Source organism: Eriocheir sinensis, unplaced genomic scaffold, assembly GCF_024679095.1.
Source record: "Eriocheir sinensis breed Jianghai 21 unplaced genomic scaffold, ASM2467909v1 Scaffold1296, whole genome shotgun sequence".
In the NCBI taxonomy this organism is placed as follows: Eukaryota; Metazoa; Arthropoda; class Malacostraca; order Decapoda; family Varunidae; genus Eriocheir; species Eriocheir sinensis.
Window position 1 is genome coordinate 17,175 of NW_026110624.1, and position 11,081 is coordinate 28,255.

General features: G+C 42.5%; 1 pseudogene; it reads right to left on the reverse strand.

The window, feature by feature from the left end:
* Positions 1-631: 631 nt before the first annotated feature.
* On the reverse strand, positions 632-2,655 carry LOC126989779 (uncharacterized; annotated as a pseudogene).
* Between the last annotated feature and the right edge of the window lie 8,426 nt (positions 2,656-11,081).

Here is an 11,081-nt window from a genome sequence, read left to right on the forward strand (position 1 = left end):
GACGAGAACCGTTTAGCCATCACGTTGCGTATACACTTCAACTTGCTGGTAAAGTGCGGTTGTAGTGGGTGGACGTCTGGGTTTATATGCATCAGTATGGAAACCAATTGGCAACCCATACACGCAAGTGTTGCGATAGCAGCTGTTCCTCTAGCATACCTCCAGGTGTTCTCCGCGTCTTCACCTCTATTTAGCATGGCACCATGCTTTACATGATAACGTTGCAAATCTCTCGTCGACAATGCCTTGCGTTACTAAGTAAGCAGAATGTTGTTTCACATTGTGGTAATGGAAAGAGTTTGTATCCCAATCGCGTGATAAGTTTATCATTATAGAAATGCTGTCCTTTCTTAAAGGTTGCATGGAGGGAATACATGACACGTTTAAGGGGTGATGACTGAGGAGATAGCAAAAGTACATCGTGTAAATGCCACACACAAGGATTGCAGACCCTGTAATCTATATGCTAATCTATACACCGTCATATACGGATGTACTTGTATAAAGTGATGTAATGACAGTGAATACAACCTTGGATCTAAGTTATAAGTGTCAAAGTAACCGAGTGTTTGAGTTTCATAATGAATGTATATAGCGATCCAGTGACCCATGACTTCTCCCCTTCAGAGTGTTCAGAATAAAGACAATGGGTTTTAGCTGCTGCTTTGCATGTTCAAGCAGCTTACCGACATGACTTTCAGGATGACAACCTAAAAAAATAATCTTATCCCCCAGTACACCCGCTAATCCTCGTTCGATTTCCAGTGCATTCATTTTATTTTACGCGCGAACCTGACACGTTACTTGACGATGCGCGTCAATTTCAATTATGCCTGTCGTGTCGGCGAAGAATATAATGACGAGATTTCTGTTGTGTCCTTTATTAAAAGTTAAAGAGATACGCATGTTTCCATTTTATCGAGGGGAATCCCATTTTCCACGTCTTCTGTGACGAAATTAAAAGCGCATAAGGTTCGACCCGCTGCAAAAGCCGGGAGAGTAAGATTGTTAGTTGTTTCCAAGCCAAGTCCTTCTAGCGTCGAATAAAAGAGTCGAGAGACATGATGGGGAAACTGAGCATGAATATTATAAGCCGTTGACCCATTAATGGTGATATGAACGTGATTGAGATCCGCGTGAGTGAAATAAAGACCGTTCTTGTTGTAAGAACCAGACATGTTATCCATGTCAACCATAACCATTATCAGATTCTGTGGAATGATTTGTGCAAACGGCAATTCGGCCAGCAAACTCGTTTGATTGATTCCTAAGACATATGTTTTATACAGGGTTCGATTGTATGTATACTGCAAGGATTTCGACGCGAGTGAAGTATTGAGTGACGATAACGCTGATGTGTGCGGCACGACGCGATCGACCCATAGTTTTACTGATTCGAGCGCAAATTTAAAGAGATCTCCATCCTGAGATGTGTTTAGAATCCACGACTTGCTAATTCCAACCTGATTCTCACATCTGTGCCGTCGAGGAGATACGCGTCTAGACTCGCAATATCTAACAGCAAAGGTGCTGTCATACTAAGACCGTGTGCTTTTATGTTGGCAATCATTTCCTTTTCTTGTTTATTGGCTCCTGTAAAGTACTCGTCACTATACGTGTTCACTATACCTTTTCACTCTGATCATCACGGAAAAAGAAGGAACTACGTCCAATCGAATCTAACTTTTCTTGGGGGATCGACGTTATCATTTTAACAAAGGCATGATAATTAAAGAGGGCGTTGGATTCTACCATCTGTTCGTTGAGGTAGCAAGTGCAATTTTTAAAAGGGTATTACTAAAGCCGTTAGCAAAAACCACATGATCCGTATCACCAAGCTTCGACCCGTCCACCTTGGTCACGCGCGTCTTCATGTCTATCGAGAGTGTACTGAGATCCAGAAATTGTCCAGGAACGCCTGGAATCCTAAATTCAATATAACTATCATTAATCTCATTATTAGAACCGTCAAGATTAACGGGTAAAATATCGAGTTTGTTTCGAGATGCAATAGAACTTTCTACTGGTCTCACGCGTCACTCGAGGAAACCCTTCGCTTACGGCGGCTGCGTACTGACGCAGAGAGGTGGTCGTCCCACCCCCCTGTACGTCAAGTCCGTATTCCGCCATCTTCCACGTTAAACTAACGTTTTCATGTTGAATATGTCACTTTTATAACATGTTTTACGTGACCGTCGTTTCGTCTTTCTTTTGCTTGTTTTCTTACGCTTACGGACGCGCCCGCCTTGGACTCGTCTTTGACGCTTGCGGACTCCCTTACCTCCCCCTCGGGCAAGTCTTTGTCCAACGCCTTTCAGAGCCGACACGCCTCTGGTTTTTAACGAGTGACGGATATCCCGTCCATCTAACACATCGCCTAATACGTCTTTCCCCATACGCACAGCTTCGGGAGCGACATTTCTCATGAGAAAAGGGATGGCTTTTTTAGCCAGACCGCTCAGTATATTAAAAATTCCACCTCCTCTTCTACCTCGCTGAACGGGAGGCGGGAGAAATATCCTAATATCCTCTAATCCACCACCCCTTGCATGACTCTCTAAAAAGAGAGCATCGAAATCATGACGTCCCGGAGGAATGAAAGTACTCCTCATGACTGTCTGTGAATGAATAACCCATCTTCACGAAAAGTGTCGTATTTATTTCTTATTTAGGGCAGATCAACAATTTTGCACCATATGTTTCAGCAGTCTCCCACGTACAGTGAACTTGCGCGATCACCATTGTCAGTGCAACTTTACCCAAACACTGCTTTTCCCTGATAATCATGAAAAGATAACTTTCCGAAATTTCGCATATTCATACTCTCCTTCCCATACGTGTTTCTTTGATTTTGAAACATATTCAACACCGCGTGAGAAGGGCTGTGTTATAGCAGAACAAAAAGCCTTAGGTTATGCCTATCTCATTGTTGACAGACAAGGCAATGTAGTAAAAAAGGACAGTTATATAGGAATCGATGCTGTTAATCATTTCATAACTAACCTCTCGGATGTCTGGCGTCGTATCAAAGTCACGACGGTAACGTACCCCATACATATGACCGACGTGGACGAAGTCCGTTTTCAGAGACAGAATCAATGCGAACTTTGTTTCCAGTCTTTTGATGAGAAACATCCACCCCACAGACATCATGATCACAGTCTCCCTCGTCATAATTACTTAGCAGCATATTGTTCGCGCTGTAACTTGCAGTGCAGAGATATGAGACGTTATCTTATCACCTTGGCTCACAATATGAGTTTTGATGTCTCTGTCATCTTGAAAGAGTTCAATGAACCGGAGAGTGTCGTTAGTATTATATCTAAATCGAGTACACAGTTGTTTAGAGTGAGAATTGGTGACCTACAGTTCCAAGACACATTAAGTGTTATGGGAGACAGTTTGAAGAAGTTGGTAGAGAGTCACGTAGCAGCCGGTTACAGCACCCGTTACGCGCATGAGATGGTTAGTTATCTCCCCCAGGACGTGAGAACTCGCGTGTGCACACAAAAACAGTTTTTGTGTTATGAATACATCAACAAATTAGAACGGTTGAAAGAGCTGCGATTGCCACCTCGTGAAGCTTTTCGCGATTCCCTGAAACAGAAAGACTTATCCCCAGAGGAGTATGAGCACGCCCAACGCATCTTTAACAGCACCTCCTGTCGGACTTTAGGTGATTACGTCAAACTGTACTGTGAGATCGACGTTGGTTTATTAGCTGATGTCTATATGAAATACAGGTCATCAATGCATGAAATATATGGTCTAGACGTGGTGCATTATGTATCGCTGTCGTCTTATGCTTACGACGCCTTTTTAAAATCAACGGACATCAGCCTTGACCCACCCCACAGTCCTGAAATGTATCACCTCGTCAAAAGAAATATTCGAGGAGGGTTTGTAACCTGTGTTCGACCATTCATGAGAAGCAGTCACGCGGGAAATGGAGGACCTGGGACGTATATATTTTATTTAGATTTTAATTCTTTGTATGCAACAGTAATGTGCGCCCTTACCGGTGGGGGATATCAGGAGACTCAGTTCTGGGGAGATGGATGTCTTTTTAGAGACTGGGATTGCGAATCATGCAACAGATGGCGACACGGGCTACTGGCTTCATCTCGACACTCTCAATGTATCCGCCGATGTAGCTCGTGCCACAGATGAGTTTCCCCTATGTCTCACCCACATGAATATCACAGAAGACATGCTCTCTCCTCACAGTCAGCGATTATTAGAAGCGGAGGGACGCAAGCTTATCAAGAAAAACAGAAAATTAGTAGCATCTCACCTCGGATTGAAAGATCATTTAATCAGTCTAGACTTACTCCAGCTGTTGATGTCTCTGGGTCTCGAAATTCAATGCATTCACGGGATATATAGCTACCGTCAGTCACGCTACCTTAAGCCTTTTATAGAAAGAAATGTTACCCAGCGGAGTCTGGAAACGTGTAAAATTCAGTCGCATTTTCAAATGATGTCAAACGCAGTTTACGGTCGTACACTGCTTTCAGAGGTAAGGTATGGAGTACAGCAGAAGTATGTCACTAAAAAGAACACCTTTTTGAAATGCGTAGCTAACCCATCCTTTAAAGGTGTTTATCCCCTGGGTGATGAAAGGGTAATCTGCATGAACAAGAAAAAGACTATACGGATAAGACAGCCTAATTATGTAGGTTTTCAAATATTGGAGATGGCGAAGAAGAAGATGTACTCATTTTGGTACAACGTGATCAAGAAACACTACGGTGACCGCGCCAAATTGGCGTACGAAGACACAGACAGTTTCATATTCAGCTTAGAAATCCATAAGAATCTAAATGACGAGTTGAAAAACGGTAAGCTTGCGGAGTACCTGGATACTAGCAACTTCCCTCATGATCATCCCTGTTTCAACGGGGAAAGAAAAGGAAAATTAGGACTTTTAAAGTCAGAGACTGGAGCTCAACTCATCAAGGAAGTTGTGATCCTGAAACCTAAGATGTACTCCGTGTTTATGGAAGACGAGAGTTATATAACCCGATGTAAAGGTATACCCGGATGTCACCAAAGACAATTAACACATAAATCTTTCAAAGACGTTCTGAATGGCGAGGCTGCCAGACGTGTGGAGTGTTATAACATTAGGAATATCAAAGGACAAATATCTACAACACGGATAAAAAAAACCCTGTCAAGGTTTGATGATAAACGTTATTACGTCAATCAAAACGTCACTCGTGCGTACTACCACCCCAATAATGAGCAAGTGACAGAAGAAGAAGAAGAAGAAGAAGAAGAAGAAGAAGAAGAAGAAGAGGAGGAGGAGGAGGAGGAGGAGGAGGATGAGGTAGGTCGGGTGAACACAGCATTATGGCGAGAGAGAGAAATTATCGGATCTGTATTTTACTGCAGAAACACTTCACACTCAACCGCACAATGCAAAGAGACAACGCACTAATACTATGAATTAATATTAAGAGACGTGCAATAGAAGAGGTGTCATTCCAATGCAGCAAACCAAACACGAACCTATGACGTGATCATTGGGAAAACGGTTGGAAGAGGAACAGCTGTGAATGTACACAAGTGTCATCTACATGATCAGGGGGAGGGGGATGGGGTAGGTGTTATCGATTTAACCGTTGGACGGTTAGAGAAGGGACAGATGCAAAGCAACTCCTGTTAATAATAAGTATGTATGTATGTATGTATGTATTGTTATATACAATAAATTACTGTAATTTGTTAAGGTTGTTTTAGTATACCTCAATAACAGTCATGGATAAGACGTTCCGCGAAGAGAGTCTGAACTTATTTAGACAGCCAGCACGAATTATTATTGCCGGATATACAAATTCTGGAAAAACGCATCTGTGCACTAAAATTGTTGAGAAGTATCATGAGGTGTTTAGTAGAATAATAATATGTGGTGTTACTTCACATCCACTGCAAAATAATGGCAGTATTAAAGACAAACTCGAGTTACACAAAGATATTATCGACCCCGATGAAATCACTCCATATACAGACCCCAGGCACACAGTCTTTTGATATTAGACGATAATTTTCTATCCTCAGCCAATTCTCTGGCGGTTGTAAACAGTTTTATCAAGGGAAGACATCAAAATCTTTCTGTTATATTTATTGTCCAAAATATTTTCTTCCAAGGCAAGTTCGCCCGAAGTATTGGCTTAAATACTTCCCACTATATTCTCATGAAAAACAGAGATATCCACCAGGTGCAGTGTTTAGGAAGACAGATCTTTGGACGAGAACGTGCAAAAGCTTTTGTGGAAATTTATAAAAATACTGTTCTGAAACAAACCCACGGTTATCTTCTATGTGACTTGGCACCACACACCTGAAGAACTACAGCTGCGTACCAATATCGTAAACGAGGTACTGTGTGAAAAAGTCTTCCTGTTATGAATACTACTGACATATTGAATGATATTTATCACGATGTTAATAACCCAGCCGGTTTAGGGGGAGTACGTCAGTTGTACAAGGAGGCGAGGAAACGTAAGAAGAACATAACATTGCGTGATGTCAAAGATTTTCTTCAGCAAAGTCGTACATACACACTCCATAAACCGACGAGAAAACGCTTCCCCCGTCGAAAAATTCTCGCCCCAAAACCCCGAGTCATCATGACATGTGACCTAGGAGACTTTTCCGCCCTCCAAAAATTTAATAGAGGTTTCAAATATATATTATTCTGTTTGGATGTCTTTAGCAGGTATTTACAAGTGGCACCTCTTACCAGTAAATCAGGACAAAGTACACTGTCTGCGTTACAGTCCATTTTAGAGACAGAAGAATCTAAAGGTACAAGTCGCCTCTTTACAGATTTAGGAACCGAATTTTATAACAGACGAGTGAAGGACTATTTATCGTCGAAACGCGTGTTGTTATACTCAAATTATTCACGCGAAACGAAAGCATCTCTGGCCGAGCGGGTTATCCGTACCATTAAAACCAAGATTTATAAGTATTTAACTTTACACAATACGCTAACGTACATTCATATCCTCCCGTCCCTGGTGAATGCATACAATCGCACACCCCATACCGGTTTAGGCTTGCAACAAACCCCGAAACAGGTACATGAAATACGTAACCTGTCTCAAATCAAAGCACAGTTTAAACGCATGTATTTAAACCGTCCCACTATAAAGAATCGCGTCAGTTCTGATTTGACGGTGGGAGACATAGTACGTCTACAATCGGTCTCACGAACGCAGTTCAAATTTAATAAGGCTTACACCGTCAACAATACGGAGGAGTTATTTAAAATCACCCGTATTGATACATCCCAAACAGTTCCTACGTATTATTTAAAGGATTTGGAGGGCGAAGAAGTAAAAGGTGCATTTTACCGGGATGAACTCATTAAGTCTTCCTTACCGGAAACTTATCAAGTTGATATTCTGAAGACTAGGACTTATCGAGGAAAGAAACAATACAGGGTACATTGGAGGGGTTATCCTAGTAAATTCGACAGTTGGATAGATGCTTCTGCTTTGCTAAGGTATGACGCAAGAACCCTTATTCTGCAGCATAAAGACCTGATTTTTCTACTCAGTCAGTTATCCCCAAACTGAGAAAGGATCTGATAAAGGACTGAAAAGAAGGAAATTGAATGCATATCTGAAATTTTCTCTAATTTTTTAAAAAAGCGACTGACGGATAAGACTAACGTAATAAACAAATTGAAGAAATTTAGGAAAGACATTCGTGCAGTGGCCTTAAAAAAGACTCCCGTCTTTAAAAAAAAAAGCAATCTTACTCTCGCAAAGAGGGGGTAGTATTTTGATGACTCTTCTACCACTTGTTACGTCGGTGATTTCAGGTTTACTGCCAAAATGAAAGAATATTGCCTTGTTCCAGTGTCCATCGCTGAAAAATACATGTACAATACGAACGCTACCGCCCCCGCCGCCGTTTCTACCGCTCCCGCTCCCGCTGTCGTCACTACTCCATCCGTACCCCCGCGTCTAAGTCACAGATCTTCTTTACCTTCGCGTACAAATCCACCGCTAGACGACTTGATTCGTGTTGCGGTGAATCCCGCTTATCGGGAATATGGAGTATCGCTCATGAAGTTACTGGATGGAAAACCTAATATAGCCTGGGATGAAAAGGGTAATTTTTTACCGCCCTTTTCCGGTCTGAATATTATACATTTGATTAATAACCTGGGCAATCCCAAAGGTAAATTCTCGAGTGAGGAGCAGTCTTTGCTTTCCATGCTCTTTCGCCTCACTCAACTATCTCCTGATGCCATAAGAAATGTCAGACAAAGAAAAAAGCAACTCGTTGGTGGGTCATGGCTTACTAATCATATCGGAGATCTACATCGAATACACGACAATACCGGATTACTTACATCTGTCGGGGAGAAAAGATCGATAGGAAACCTGATTGGATAACTACATCCGTCCGCGGATGAATGGCGACATCTGTTAACCCAGGCGATGGTTTGCAGCTGTCGAGAAATAAAACGATCGTCAGTACTGTTTCCACCACAGTCGCCATGGCACTCAAAACCGTTACTGGAAAGCTCTGCGATGCCGAGTTTGCCAGTCGTAGAAATGTTTTGGTTTACGCTGTAAATGCTATTGGCTGTGACGCGTTTGGTCTCATCAAGGACTTGCATCAAGTGTATCGTCATGAAAGTGTATATAGTCGCAGGAAGCGACTGTACAACCTTTCGAGATCGATGGTAAGCACCCGAGACGAGCCAGGGACCTTGATCGTGCAAGAACCATTGGGAACGGACAAATCTCCGACTCTTATCGCCTGTGTGACGCAGTTCGGTTGGGGAGCATCGATTGAGGACAACGTCAAGGCAATGCAGGCCGCTAACAAATCGCACGACTGGCACTACGTCGAAGGCCTGAAAGAAGACACCAAGATCAATCGCCGACATCATTTCAAGACCTGCATGAAAAAGTTAGTCACGCTGGCATGGGACATAAGGACATGGAAAAAATTATTATTGCCGAAGGAATGGGTTGCCGTGGAAAATTGGATGAGGAGTGGCGTGAATACTATCTGCCTGCAATAGAGACGCTCGCTACCAGACTGGAACCTTTTGGCATTCAAACTGTTCTTGTTTGTACACTCGAATAAAAGTACTCGAATATTGTGTATATATGTCATCCTGTGTTAGTTTACGAATCAGTTACTAGCTAGCCATGGCGGGAGATGAACATTATATATATTTGACTAATTTAGGGAACAGGGATATTTTTCCGGATAATAGACCCCATCAATTTGTAAATAGACTTAACCCTCCTTTACTCCTTGACCCAAATAAGGATTATGAAATAGCCATGGTGAACTGCTTGTATCCTAAAACGTTTTATAGTATACCCAAGCACGATTTTTCAGCCCGCATTGAAATTTATGCGAGTGCACACTTTCAACCCGATCATACTTACTTATTGTATACTTTCGTTCCCCAGAGCAACATCTTGGCAGGTGATACCAGGTACATGATTCATGTTATCAATAGCGATCTGTCCCTTGCTCTTGCAAAGCTTCTCAAGAGTTACTATACACATTACTTTAAGGGTGAGGAATTCTTATTTAGCTATAATAAATTGTTACGGAGGACAGATCTAATTGTTCGCAAGGGTATCTGCACGAGTGATGATCACTTTTGTAAACTCAGTCTTAAATTCGGATTCCGAATGGCACAGTGTCTAGGATTTGCACATACCATGGATTATACTTTTTTATGAGTCCGATGATCTCAATGTCAAGAATCTTACATACATACCTGCCCCTTTCCCCACGCCAAGACGGTGGGGTTGACTTCATTGATCTATGCCGATTGCGTAACCCCCACGATGTATGGTGGGCAAATGGTAAATCTATTAGATGCAGTTACCATGGAAGCTGCTGGAGGTAGAGACTTTCGCCAGCTCGTATATAAATCTCTTAATAAGACCTTCATAGATTCGATTTCCGTCAGAGTGCTCGATCAAAGGGGTAAAAGTATAACCTACGGGCGAGGAAAAACCATGACCCTTTTATTGCATATTCGCCCTAAATAAGAAATAAATACGACACTTTTCGTGAAGATGGGTTATTCATTCACAGACAGTCATGAGGAGTACTTTCATTCCTCCGGGACGTCATGATTTCGATGCTCTCTTTTTAGAGAGTCATGCAAGGGGTGGTGGATTAGAGGATATTAGGATATTTCTCCCGCCTCCCGTTCAGCGAGGTAGAAGAGGAGGTGGAATTTTTAATATACTGAGCGGTCTGGCTAAAAAAGCCATCCCTTTTCTCATGAGAAATGTCGCTCCCGTAGCTGTGCGTATGGGGAAAGACGTCTTAGGCGATGTGTTAGATGGACGGGATATCCGTCACTCGTTAAAAACCAGAGGCGTGTCGGCTCTGAAAGGCGTTGGACAAAGACTTGCCCGAGGGGGAGGTAAGGGAGTCCGCAAGCGTCAAAGACGAGTCCAAGGCGGGCGCGTCCGTAAGCGTAAGAAAACAAGCAAAAGAAAGACGAAACGACGGTCACGTAAAACATGTTATAAAAGTGACATATTCAACATGAAAACGTTAGTTTAACGTGGAAGATGGCGGAATACGGACTTGACGTACAGGGGGGTGGGACGACCACCTCTCTGCGTCAGTACGCAGCCGCCGTAAGCGAAGGGTTTCCTCGAGTGACGCGTGTGAGACCAGTAGAAAGTTCTATTGCATCTCGAAACAAACTCGATATTTTACCCGTTAATCTTGACGGTTCTAATAATGAGATTAATGATAGTTATATTGAATTTAGGATTCCAGGCGTTCCTGGACAATTTCTGGATCTCAGTACACTCGATAGACATGAAGACGCGCGTGACCAAGGTGGACGGGTCGAAGCTTGGTGATACGGATCATGTGGTTTTGCTAACGGCTTTAGTAATACCCTTTTTAAAAATTGCACTTGCTACCTCAACGAACAGATGGTAGAATCCAACGCCCTCTTTAATTATCATGCCTTTGTTAAAATGATAACGTCGATCCCCCAAGAAAAGTTAGATTCGATTGGACGTAGTTCCTTCTTTTTCCGTGATGATCAGAGTGAA